Source organism: Sus scrofa, chromosome 14, assembly GCF_000003025.6.
Source record: "Sus scrofa isolate TJ Tabasco breed Duroc chromosome 14, Sscrofa11.1, whole genome shotgun sequence".
NCBI lineage: Eukaryota > Metazoa > Chordata > Mammalia > Artiodactyla > Suidae > Sus > Sus scrofa.
The window spans coordinates 14,004,705-14,018,614 of record NC_010456.5 but is presented as its reverse complement, the minus strand read 5'-3'; the positions used below and the strand labels follow the sequence as shown (position 1 = coordinate 14,018,614).

The 13,910-nt window shown below is 42.0% G+C and overlaps 1 protein-coding gene across 4 annotated transcripts in view; it reads left to right on the top strand.

Moving 5' to 3' along the window:
* Positions 1-13,910, top strand: part of PINX1 (PIN2/TERF1 interacting, telomerase inhibitor 1) — a 76,109-nt gene that overhangs the window by 23,227 nt on the left and 38,972 nt on the right. The gene's annotated exons all lie outside the window — the stretch shown is intronic.

The window sequence follows — 13,910 nt, the reverse complement described above, 5'->3', positions numbered from 1 at the left end:
TTTCCGCCACTGTGGAGTATTGTTTATTTCCAAACTAGAAGATTAAGAATAGAGTGCCTCAGCTACCCCCTAAAGGGATAGATCCATCATTCATAATCCTGACTATTAAGCTGGGCTATGTGATACAGCACAAAGGTTTTTGTGCCATTTCCAGCTGTAAGAGATAACCTTGGATGTCAAAATACTTGAATTTTTGAAATTAGTATTTCTGGAGATAGTGCAATACAATTATTTTAAATTGGTCTTATCTACAAAAATCTGGTTGCAACAACTGTAACTCGGCTAATTTGATGTGTCAGGCTTATGTTCCTTTATTGGTTCCTCATCAAGGCCCTGATGACTGTAGAGCAAAATAGACCTGTTCCATTTATTTCTGACATTCCTCCAGACTTGACAGAGAATTTTCCAGGATGGTAGCTATTTGTTACTTAATATTATTTTCAAAGACTGGAGAATTACCATTTATTGGAAATTTGGTGATTTCCTTTGTAGGTTGGGACTAGGCTCCTAGTCCTTTATCACTTTTCTGCCCCCACATGTTTAGCAGCAAGGACAGAGGGAACAGGCCTAGAAAGGGACTCTGGGCCCCAAGGCCTCCTGAGCGCTGGTATCTGTGGGTCTCTGCTGACTCATGGCAGAGGTAGGTGGGTCCCAGGAAGGAGGTGTCCTGATGTCAGACCCCAGTGGAGGCTTCACTCCCAAAAGACTGTTGGCAAGAGCCAGGGTTATCAGACAACCCTGCTTCTGTCACAACTCTGCCCCTCGGTGGTTGCTCTGTGACACAGATCAGGCCCCTGCCTTGTTCACCAGGAACTTCACATCTGACTTACCTCCATCTTCTCGAACCCCTCTCCTCCGACCATCCTCAGTAAACTCAGGATCCTTGGGGATCCTCTCTTGGCCCTGATCTGCCTAAAACCAAACCTGGCCACCCCCTGCGCCCCCACCTCAGCCCCACATCCCTCCCTGGATGCCTGACGATGACCTTTCTGTCCAGCTCTCTCTGACTTGCTTTCCCACTGCACTGGCTTTTCTAAATTCTTGCCTTTTTTGGTCTCCCTACTGCCAGTCTCCATTGCCTGCAACCCCTGTCTTTTCCAGCACCCTCCTAGAAATCATACAATTGACAGATCAGGAAAGAAAATATTATTTATGGGCTTTTGGTAGAACTTTAAAAGGATATATGTAGTAAGCACAGGAAAGCTTTTCGTTGTGGGAGATTAGAGATTTCTAATCTGCTGGCCAACATCTCTTTGGGGTCTTTCTGGTGTTAGATGCCATGAGGTTTCTCAACACTCTGTGGCATTACCTGACTTTTTTGGTGGTGTAGTCACTTGTGATCACGTTAAAGTAAGCCATTCCCTTGTGTTTGAGGAGTTCCAGAAACAGTTCCCTAGTGGTAACCGAGGAAAAATCTGTCTTGGTACACTTGGTGTGGAGAAGACCAATCTTGATGTAATTATGTGTTTTATGCAAGAATTATATCCAGGCATATCTCTTGCTCTGATGATGCATTTAAGATCCTGCTTGTCAGTGACGCTGCATTCTCTCAGGGAGCAGCTCCTGCTTGAGGGCCGTTCTTCCCAAAAATGGTTACACTTGAGTGGCCTCAGGAGCTTTAAAAAAAATGCTGTTGTCAGGATCTCACTCCAGGTCAGCGAAATCCAAAGTTTGGATTAGGGTCTGGGCATCAGTATTAGAAGAGAGAGAATTTTTTTTTTTTTTTAATTAAAAGGGGGGAAAAAAGCCTACCCAGATGATTCAGGTGTTTATTCTGTGTGTAATGAGGAGTAAGGATTGGGGAGTGTCCATCATGGCACAGCGGAAACGAATCCATCTAGGAACCATGAGGTCGAAGGTTCAATCCCTGGCCTCTCTCAGTGGGTTAAGGATCTGGCGTTGCCATGAGCTGTGGTGTGGGTCGCAGACACGGCTTGGATCCTGCATTGCTGTGGCTGTGGTGGTAGGCTGGCAGCTGTAGCTCCAATTAGACCCTTAGGCTGAGACCCTCCATATGCCTCAGGTGCAGCCCTAAAAAGCAAAAAAAAAAAAAAAAAAAAAAAAAGGATTGAGAGTCACTAGCAGAAGTGCTGACAGATAACTTTGTAGGTAGAGCTTCTGGCCCTAGTGTCAGGAATGTTCCCTAGAGCAGGAGTTCTCAATCCTCATGTGTACACCTCTGGGATTTTGTTAAGCTGTGGGTTCTGTTTCATGAGGGTTGGATGGGGCCGGAGATTCTGCATTTCTGAGGGGCTCCCCGGACACTGCTGCTGCCGCTGGTCATGCTGTGCTACAGGTACCACAGTGAGCGTGTAGGGTGTCTGCAGTAGCTCACATTTCACACATACCTGCATGTGTCTATGAGATAGTGTGTATTTAAATGTAAGCACATTTTTAGACACCAAATCAAGTCTGTAAAGCAGTCACTTTTAAATTTATCTTTTATACACATATGGATTTTCACCTATTGAGTTTGCTTTTATTGAGGCACACCTGCACCTTCCTTGTTGCTAAGTAAACTGTTGCTAAGAAACCTTACATATTAGTTACAACAGCCCTTATAGCCAAGGCAGAAGTCCTTTGATCAGATGTGTTTGAAAATACAACTTCTTTTGGCTCCTGTATTCAGTTGGAAGGAATATTGCTTTGTTTTACTCTCTTGACCCCATAGCAACATTGGCCTCAAGTTATATTTGGCATTGCCAAGGCCAAGGTGTGCAGCTGGAGGTCAGATTCGGAAGAGTCCCAGAAACCGTAGCAGTTTGAAATGTTAAAGCACTAGTACCTCACTGGGTGCTGGATAGGTACAGATACTGAGCTTGTTTTTGTGTCTAGATTGAGAGAACCTTGGGTGGGTGCACACTGGGCTTGGGCTGCGTCGTACCTCTCAGCCCAACCTGCTGATTTCTCTAACCCCTGGCTGTTAGCATCTTGCAAACTATGGCTTTTTGAAGCATCTGTGTGCCAGGCACTGTGCTGGATGGACACTTAGGATGTTATCCGTTGAATCTTCAGAACTGTCCTGTGAAGTGGCATCATCTTCACCTTGTTAGCAGGGAGGAAACTGAAGATCAGGAAGGGTTGTAACCAGCCTCCAAAGTAGAGTAAATGGGCTTTAAATCCAGGTCCTTCTGAGTCCAAAGCCAGTGTTTTTAACCCTGTACCACACTGCTGCCAGTGTTAATTAACTTTGTTTTGCATTTTTTTTTAAATCTACATTTAAATGATTTAGTTGTAAGTTTTATTTGAGATTTTTGTCAGAGACATAAGTAGTTAAATACTTTATCATAACTTTGTCGATTCTCATTTTGCTAAAAATCAGAGATCAAATTTCAAAACTTCAGAGTTCCCATTGTGGCTCAGCGGGTTAAGAACCCAACTAGTAGCCATGGGGATGGGGGTCTGATCCCTGGCCTCGCTTAGCAGGTTAAGGATTCGGTGTTGCCGCAAGCTGTGATAGAGGTCACAGATGTGACTCCAAACCATTCTTGCTGTGGCTGTGGTGTAGGCCTCAGCTGCAGCTCTGATTTGACCCTTAGCCCAGGTACTTCCATATTGCACAGGTGCAGCCTTAAAAAGAAAAAAAAAAAATTCAAAACTTCACTACATTGCTTTCAGTCAGAATTGAACTGTAATGAACATCAGAAGTGCATTATCAAATGTCTGGGCCAGCTTTGGGAACATTTTCCTTTGTCATAGGCAAGCTGAATTAAGAACAAGCTAGCTGGAGTTCTTGGATCATAGGTGACGTGTTACCTGTATGTTTTCTGGCCTCTCAAATGAATTTAATGATCTAAATATATTTATATCTAAAAAACATGAGCACCCCGTGATTAATACCAGTCAGGAGGGTTATTTTTTGCTTTTTGTTTTCTTTAAGCTTTTTATTTTGAAATAATTATAGATTTCATGGGAAGTTGCAAAGCTAGTACAGAGGGATTACATCTTATGTAACTGTCCTACAAGGTGAAAACCTGGAAACTGACAGTGTGATCTGTGTATGTGGCTCTGGGCCACTTTGTCACGTTTGCAGATCCTGTAACCACTGTCTGAATTAAGATCCAAAGCTGTTCTCTCGCCATAGGCATCTCTCACACACAACCCCTATTAAAGTCACCCTCCCTTCACCAACACCTCTCACGCCAGCAGTCACTGCTGCTAATTGTCTGATTCAAAATAGAATAGCATGTATGTGGACTGTTTGATCTCTCACAGTCTGGTGCAGAGTCTGCTCATGTCGGTAATGATCAATACCCAGGTATTAAGGGCTGATTGTTTCCATGACCTGCCTCCTGCACTTATCTGTGCTAGATTTTATCTTCTATCTCATGGGTCTTTAGGAAATGCCTTGTAGAAATCAGATCATTTGGTGTTTCTGAAGTCCAAGGCTATCGGTTAAATCATTTACTTCAGTAATTTTGGAAGTATATCAGACTGCAAAGTGATTTCTTTTTTTTCTTTTATGTATTTTTTTAATTGTTTGCAAAGTGATTTATAAGTACCAGGTGTCATCATGATGTGACAGATTGGCATCTGTGTCAGGATAGGGGAGTTCCTTGGGCAGTATCTGGGTACACTCATGATGAGGTTGGTGAGCTCCTTTAATTGCATGCAGAATTTGTACATTCGCATGTGTGCATGTAAGTATAGATATTTAAAGTCCAGTGCTTTCATCTGATTTTCAAGGAAGTCTTTGAACCAAAAAGAAGCTTTAAATCCAGGACTATGCTTAAAAAAATTCCCTTCCCAATAGGAAAGAAAAAAGTCACTTAAATGAAAATTTTCTTTGTGAGGGTAGTAGGAATTACTTAGGTAAAAATAAATTCACATCAAAACAAACAATCCAAGATGTCTAGAATCCATTTATGAAATTTAAATTATACCTTCATCCTCTCTCTGACCTTTATACATTTACTGAAGAAATAAGTCCACTGTGTTTTTTTTTTACATGTGGACTCTCATCTGTCACATGACTGGGCAGGGATCTACCCTACCAGTCGGAAAAAGGTCAGTCTCTGACCAGCCAGTCAGAGAGAGGACTCGGGGTGTACTGGTTGTGGGTCCCCAGCATGTGGCTGATTCAGTGCTTGGCACACAGAGGGCTTCAGTAAATCGAAGTCTCACTGTACTTCTCTTTTTGAAAAATGGACTTGTTACTCATCTTAAAAATCTTGGTTTACACTGTATGGCATCAAGGTTGATGTTTGATATTTTTTCCCTTTGTGAATGTTTTAATTAGTAAATAATTCTCTCTTCTCTGAGAATAGGACATTTTCATCAGCTAATTTCCAATCCAGTGCCAGGCTTAATCCACTGGAGTACAAAGTAGAGTTTTGAGAAAGGATTATTGAATCAGTGTTTGCTTATGCCATTTTATGTGTTGAAAAATCAATCCCATTTGCCATAAATTGCATTTCACTCTGGACTAGTTTTCCACAGGCTTCTCATTGACTGTTTTGTTTTGTTTGGTTGGTTGTTTTTTGTCTTTTGTCCTTTTAGGGCCGCACGTGTGGCATATGGAGGTTCCCAGGCTAGGGGTCCAATCAGGGCTACAGCCAATGCCAGAGCCACAGCAACACCAGATCAGAGCTCACAGCAGCACCGGATCCTTAACCCACTGAGCGAGGCCAGGGATCAAACCCACAACCTCATGGTTCCTAGTCAGATTCGTTTCCGCTGTGCCATGACCGGAACTCCCTCATTGACTGTTTTTCATTGCATGGAAGTTAAAGCCTTCTTTTCTCTTCAGGGACCATACTCTGACTTTATCAGCTCTCAGTTTTCCCTCAAGCCCCAGAGGCTGCCTGGGGGCACTGTTCCCCGAGTGAAGCTGGCTACTCAGAACTACTTGCTCAAGTGATGAGAGATCATCACAGACTACCAGTTGCTCAGAAAACTTTTAATAAACCATTCTGCCATGGGAATGGTTGGATTTCTGTGTCTATCCTTTCCCCACAGTCTTCATACTATGTTAATGGGAAGACAGTCACTCTGGACTGGAGTGCACCTAAATTGGAGATGTATGCACTTTCTATGGAGACAAAGAAATGATCCAATATATTGAACTGAAATTACTGGGGCCCCTTGAGAATTGCAGTAGACACTGGTGCTGGCCAGTCCCTGTCAGGATTTAGAGGTGTGTGTGTCTTTTCTCATTTGGTTTGCAAGTTGGAGTTGGAGACACTGAAAAACAAATTCCATTAGTTCCTATCTGGTTGAACTTCCTGATACTACTACTTTTTTTTTTTTTTTTTTTTTCTTTTCTCATTTTTTTCCCTCCCCTACCTTCCCAGTTTCCTTCCTCTATCCAGCTTGTTTCCTGATTCAGCCTTATCACTAGAGAAAATACTCCTAAACCATATCCAGGATTGAGAGTGTGTTACCAGCATTCCTACTCTGTTTCTCTAAACAACATGCTTCTGGCAGAGGCTTTTGGCAAAATAATTGTCAAGTTCTTCACCTGAGTAGCCCGATTGAATTAGAAATCTCGTGAATGTTTCTCATGCTCTCTCAGGATACCCAGCTAATGATCACTTTTCTTGCTTTCCACTGAGGAGGGGGGAAGCATGATTTATTTATTGTTTGTGTCCCTTTCTCATCACAGATCCCCTTTCTTTCCCATTTCTTGCTGATTGTCAAATCTGAACTTGTAAGCAGACTCTGTCTTTTAGTTGTTTGAATTCATGGGGGTATTTTGGACCATTCTTTCTTCTAGTTCAGTAAACAATGCTAAGTACCTCATAGGGAAGATCATTGGGAAGAGTCTCCCCCTTTAAAAATTTTCTTTTACTTGAAATGTCTTTGAATTGAAGGAACTTCCTCATTAGTTCTGAATTTTCATGTTAATGACCTGTATGTCTAAATTGGTGTGAATATTGAAAATGGCTTATAGGATATGGACTCTTAAATTTGAATTTCTCTGCTTCCTGCAGACCTCTGTCACTCTGGTTCCCCCTTCTCACCCCAGATCTCCCGTCAACCATTCAGAAATTGAGCAGCTTTCCAGCCTAGTATTTGCTAAGGTAATCTTATAATGAAGAACCTTGTAGTTAGAGATAAATTTAAACCAAACCCACAAACAAGCTAAATAGTACATTTAAGGTCTCTACTTTTTTTTTGCCAGCAGTGACGACTTCAGTAATTCTTGTCATCGTTTTGACCATGAATAACAGAATCAAGATTCAAAACAGTCTCTCAGCTGGGACATTTGGCCAGAATTAAATAGATGAAATTTAGAGAAGATATGTAAAGTTTCATTTAAACCTGGAAAGAACTAATTTGATAGCAGTTGAATGAGAAGTGACTTAGAGGAGTTCCCGTCGTGGCGCAGTGGTTAATGAATCCGACTAGGAACCATGAGGTTGCGGGTTCGATCCCTGACCTTGCTCAGTGGGTTAATGATCCGGCGTTGCCGTGAGCTGTGGTGTAGGTTGCAGACGCGGCTCGGATCCAGCATTGCTGTGGCCCTGGTGTAGGCCAGCGGCTTCACCTCCGATTAGACCCCTGGCCTGGGAACTTCCATATGCCATGGGAGCGGCCCAAGAAATGGCAAAAAAAAAAAAAAAAGAATTGACTTAGAGGCTGGGACATGTGACTTGACCATGAATTTAACCTAGGCCAAAATACCCAGCATGGCAACTATCCTGAATGAGGACCTCAGCTGCTTTAGAAGTAGCTGAAAGCAACAGGTTTATTGCCTGTTTTCTGCACTGGTGACTGTATTTGAACTGTTCTGTTGAGGCCCGGGTTCCATATTTTATAGGAATGTGTTCACAGAATGGCATTAGGGGCAAAGGTATCTGGAAGCATGTTATAGAGGGCTTCGTAGCAAATCAGTTCTGTCTTAATCAGTATTTAAGATAAGTAATGACAAAGGCAGTAATCTTCCTTCTAATATGATGTCCTGTACAATTTTGGGGAGAAGGGTAGGCATTTGTTTAGAGAGTACAGAACTCATTGCTTTAAAAAAATGAAAGAAAACTGAGATAGAAACTTCTTACCGTCATTTATTGAGTATCCATGGAGATGATGGTACTGAGTTTAATAAAATCTTCAAAATGGATTTGATGCTGTCCCTATTCTCAAAAGATTTACAGTGTTTTAGTACCTTTAGAATTTGTTTATTTATGTAAAGATAATGGATTGCAAGGGCAGAAAGACCTGGGATCATCTAGTTTATGTCCTGTACAAAGTAGGGCTGTTTCTGTCATCATGCTAAAAATCAGTCTGATTCTGTTAACAGTAGAAAGGGAGAAACAGATTTTTAATGTGAATTTCAGATATTAAGTTAGATATTTTAAAAGATGTTCCCATTTAAAGAGGGAATTATCTAGTGAAGTCATAGAAAATTTAACTTTGGAGGCGTTTACCAGTAGAATTAAATGCCTAAGACTTGAGTGACAGTCCATTTAAGAGGTAGCAGGAGACCCCTACCCTCCTCTTTCCTTTCACTGAATCATCTGAACCACCTAACATCCTTGGAGATTGGTAAACTATTCACTGTATCATCTTAGTTTTCCTAGGGTATTGCATTTTAAACCCAGATGATTCTTTGTACCTGGTGTGACCTTCATTTCTGTTAATATCCCAGAAATCAGACACAAAAGATACTCTCTTATAGGTTATGTGTAGTTCTGTTTTCTTCTCTCCTACAGAAAGTATAGTTTGTTGGTACTTAATAGTGGAAAGGCAAGAAAAGCTTCAAAGTTACAAAAATTTAACCATTCGATAATGATTTATTGAATACCTGGTGTGTCCCGATTATCACTCTAATTACTGAAGCTACGAAGACAGTGGGACTCTGCCCCTTAGCAGAATTCATGGTCCTCTGCTAGAGGAGATGAATGTATAACCATCTTGAGCATGATGTAAGAAACTCTCCCCGAGTATCAGATAGAATCTTTTCTCCAGTGCATTTTCCTCAGAGCAGCTCAAGTGGTCTTTTGACAGTGCATTTGAGATCATGCCACTACTTTGTTCAAAACTGTCCCGAGTTTCCCTGTCCCCCTCGGAATAGAAGGCCATTTCTCACAATGGCCTAGGGTCCTGCGTGACACAGCCGGCCCCGCCTGGCTCTCCCACACTGGCAGTTCCTGCCATGCTTCTGTTCTTTCCCTGCCTGCCCTGCTCTTGTCCCTCTGGCCTCCTTGCTGTCTCGCCCGTGCTTCAAGAGGGCTCTTGTATGGAATGGCTCATTCCCTGCCTCCTTCACAGTCTGCGCAGTTGTCATCTCAGTTGGCCTTCTTCAGTTACTCTACTTATGGTTGAAAACACAAACGATAACAACAAAACCCCCCAAATTCTTATACCCTCTCCTTTGCTTTATCTTTCTCCTTAGCAGTCATCACCATCTGATGTACTCCATCGGTCACTTGTTCTCTCTGTCTTCCCTTAGTAGACTGGAACCCCTATGAGGGCAGAGCCTTTTGGTACTCCCTAACATGGAGTAGGTTCTCAGTGAAGCTTTTGTTGAATTGAATTTAGTTGCTTAACCATGGTGGGAACACAGACCGGGGGGGACATTAACATTACTGGGGATGTCAGGGAGAACTACAGAGAACTGACAATTGAACTGACAAGGGTGGGAGTCTCTGAGTGGACAAGGCAGAGAAAGAAGACATAACATGAAAAACAACTTTTCCCCTGTCCCAAACTTAAATGCCTGTAGGGTCCAGGCATGTGACTGTAGATGTGTAAGAAGTCTGACTTCAAGACAATGGAGAATTGGGGCAACTGATATCCTGTCTGCAGGTATTCCAAATGCACAGAATAATACTGATGGTAGTGGTGGTAGTAGATCCTCTTCAGGGCAACTGAAACACGTTTGTGATCTCATTAGACACAGACCAGTAATCATTCTGGTCTGCAAGGGAGAAAGCTGGATGATTTTATGTGCTTAAGAGTGGAATTGCATAGCCAAGACCAGCTGTCTAGGCCTATCTTGTTGCATGTGCTCAGCAGTATACGAAATGTGTTTTAAGGTGTGTCTCCTGTCTCCAGGACAGGTCACTGCTCACATCTGTCCTGTGTAGGAACTTGATTCCTCTGATATCTCAACTTCTGTTTCTCTGTGCTTTGGGGCGTGTCAGGCATGGAGATGGATAAGAGGCTTAGAGAACTTGTAGAGCAGTGGGCAGCTCCTGACTGGAGTGAGATCCGTGTGTAAACAGTGCCTTGGATCTGGTGACTTGCTGGCCTCTTGTAACTCAGGTGCAGTGAGATCACTCCAGGTGAGTAAGAAGCATTACAGAGCCAGGCTTTCTATCGAGCACAGCTTTTGATAAAAGCAAGAAGAACTCGATATTGACTTTTTGGTGCCTGTTCTATCAGTGGTCTGTTAATCAACAGAGGATAAATTATTGCTCTTCAGAAACAGGAAGGGATCCCCCTTGGCTTGAAGGCGTTCCCACCTTGGCTTGAAGGCGTTCCCACCTTTCCTTTTCTTTGTTTTTTCTCTTTATAGGTAGAAGATCTTTCCTCCAGCCATTTGCTCCTTGGGGGTTTTATTAAGGACTGAAGGGAAACTGAAGGGAACTCTTTTGATTTATCTTCTATCCTTTCCTCTTGGTCACTCCATGGGGCTAAAATAGCCGAGTTGGCTTTAATATGTCGCCATTAGAGACCAAACATTAGCTGGAATAAACCGTCATGCCTCACAATGAAAAATGTCCCCTGATTGGCTAATTAATCAGTCAAAGGGGAATGACATGGCTCTCGGCTTGAGGGACTCGGCTGGAGAGAAACAGGCTGTTGATAAATGGTTTTCCAACAAATTCATATATCAAGGAAACTTAGTCATTTTTTAACTGTAGTTTGTGTGGCTGCAATTTTTTCCAACTTTTCCTTTTTCTGCTGCTCTTGCTGTTTAGGCTGCGTTTTGTTGTTGTTGATAGAGAAATATAGGATTTTAGATATGAGAAAATAAATGCTTTCTCCTTACTCGTGTCTGTTAGTCTGATTGGTTTTGACTGTCTAGGCTTATCAGTAGGTAAAAATCACATCGCTGTTCCCACAATAATTTTTGAATTATAAATTTTCTTGGCTTCCTTCAGAGCTGAGACCATCAGATTCTGGTCTCTGCCTGAATTTGAATCCTGACTCCATCAGTTCCTAGCAGTGAGATACTGGGCAAATTACTTAACCTCTCTCTGCTTTAATTTCCTCATCTTTAAAGTGAGGACAATAGCAGTATCATATAATAGATTGTCGTGAAGATTAAATGATATCTGTAAAGCATTTGGAACAGTTCCTGGCACAGAGTGATTACTCATTAAATATTTATTTTTTATTTTATTTTATTTTGTTTTACTTTATTTTATTTTTTGTCTTTTTAGGGCTGCACCATGGCATATGTAAGTTCTCTGGCTAGGGGTCACATCGGAGCTACAGCTGTTGGCCTACACCATAGCTCACTGCAACACTGGATCCTTAAGCCCACTGAGCGGGGCCAGGGGTTGAACCCAAGTCCTCATGAATACTAGCTGGGTTTGTTACTGCTGAGCCAGGATGGGAACACCAAATTTTTTTTTTTTTTTTTTCCTTCACTGCTGATGGCAATTTTTTTTTTTTTTAGTTTTTTTTAATGATTTTTATTTTTTCCATTATAGTTGGTTTACAGTGTTCTGTCAATTTCTACTGTACAGCAAAGTGACCCAGTCTATTTTTTAATCAAAGTAACACATACACATAGATTTTAAAAATTACTCTGCACTAAACATCATGGAAAACAGCATTCTTCAGTCCTACCCCTTGCTTATTTACCTCCTAAGCTCCCCTTCCCTACAACACCTTCAGTTTTTATTTGGTAATTACTTATGGTATTTATTGTGATATTTTAAAATAACATCTTAGATTGTCTCGATGTGTTTGTTTTTAACATTATCTAGACTTTTATTTTAGTAGGTTAGGATTTAGGCCTTTTATCATCAAAATATTGATATATTATACCTATTAGTTAATTGAGTGTTTGGTGTTTATATTTTTTTTGTTTCTACATAACTCTTGTATCTTGCTAAGCCAAGTATTATACTATAACTATGTTTCCTGTTACAGTTTTATGTTGTTTTCTGGAGGGCAACGAAAGGTGTATCCATGAGTTTTTCCCATACCCTCCTATGAGAAACTTTCTGCGGGGTCAGACATACCTGGTAATCTGTTAGCTCAGTCTTTTCCCCAGGAGACCGCCCTCCTTGGACCCCTTCTGCCTGCTCCCCTGGACTGGCTCTTTGCTTTGCTCTTACCCTGTCGTCCTACACGTTCCCCTCCGCTTTGCTCCTGTTACTTCCTCTGTCCCGAACCGCCTAAGCCTCCTTCCTGATCTCCTTGCTTATCTCCTAGCAGCTTTCTGAGAAGGGGTACAGTTCTGAGAATCTCTATCATAATATCCTGGCAGATTGTGTGGGTATCGAGTTCTGGATTGAAAATCATTTTTTTTCCCTCTCCCCTACCCAGGAATGTAGGGTAACTCCTAGGTTTCTGTCATCATTTGGATACTGCAGTCCTAGAATGGGAGTAAGTTCAAAGAGTGATGATCTTATCATAAGACTGAGGAGTGGAATGCAGCGCTGTTCTGGGCCTGGAATTTGATTGGAGTTCCAGGAGTGAAACTTGTTTCCACAGTGAGAGAGAAGTTCTGAGAGAGTTGTCTTTAGTGCGTGAGTAACTCACCACATGCAGTCTCAGGGGTTTGTCTCACCAGCCCAGGTGACCCAGGCTTCGTATCTCCCTGAGCTTATTCCTGAAGTTGTTCTGTGTACTCCTGGGGAGGGAGTTCTTTGGACATGGATGGGATGGGATTTGTGACTTGTTGCTCTGTTCCCCCATCCCCTAAGCTGTCTTCTTATATGCTCCTTTCTTTGAAGTTTTTGGGTCCTTTCTTTATCTTTGTTGTGCATTTTTGTTTCACATTAGGGCACAGTCATGACATGTAAGGCATTTAGTGTGTCTTTTCCTTCCCTTTCACATTGGAGGGGCAGGACTGTAAGTTGGCTCTGTTTCAGTGGTTTCCTTGCACGATACGATGTTTTCTTCACCACTTTCAGTCTGACCTGCAGAGTTTCTCATAGGGCTGGAATGATCCCCACGTTCCATGATAGAAGTGCTTTTTTCTTGTAAGCAAACTTGTTTGTCTAGTAGTTAGGATTCTTGAGATACGGATCACAAGCTCAGAGCATCCAGGGTCACGTTAGAGTGATAACAGTCCTTCTACTTATTAAAAGGGGTTTGGCATAGTCCAGGGTGTATATTGATTGTTTTAAAAGTCCCAGTTCTGTCACTTAACCCTAAGTGTGACTTCGGACAAGTTGTAGGGTGTTAGCCCTGAAAGAGACCATCTGATTCTTCCCTTGACTTTCAGAAAAGGAAATCGAGGTCCATAGAGGTGGAGCTCAGCCATAGGCAATGAGAGGATTCCATGCTTGACCTCTTGTTAAGGTGCCACCCTACTCTCTGGCCACTGGCTGCTCAGCGCTCCTATTTCCTCCTCTATACGGTATGAATGAAGCAGGGTGTGTGAAAGCACTTCGGAGACTCATAAGACGTAAAGCAAATTTAAAGAACATTATTATCTTTGCAATGATAAGAAGTACAAGCAAATAGTTGGATTGTATTCAATTTCTCCTTCTTTAGTATATGAGAAATTGAGTTTGAGGTGTGGTTTTGTTTACTCCCACCTTACTTCTGTCTCTGCAGAATGAGGCATGATTAATCTGTGATATTAGGAAGAATTCACTTAAGTTTTTTAAATGTTCGGGCATTCCACTTTTTAGTAGCAGTATGTGCATAAAGTGCATTTGTCTCTATTTTGCTGAGCCTGTGATGATAAAATGTGAAGCTGGAGAGGCCTATGCCAGGCTGTCCGGCGAGGTGGTGACTACCTGAGCCTAGAATGTGCCAGGTGGAAAGGAGAGTTG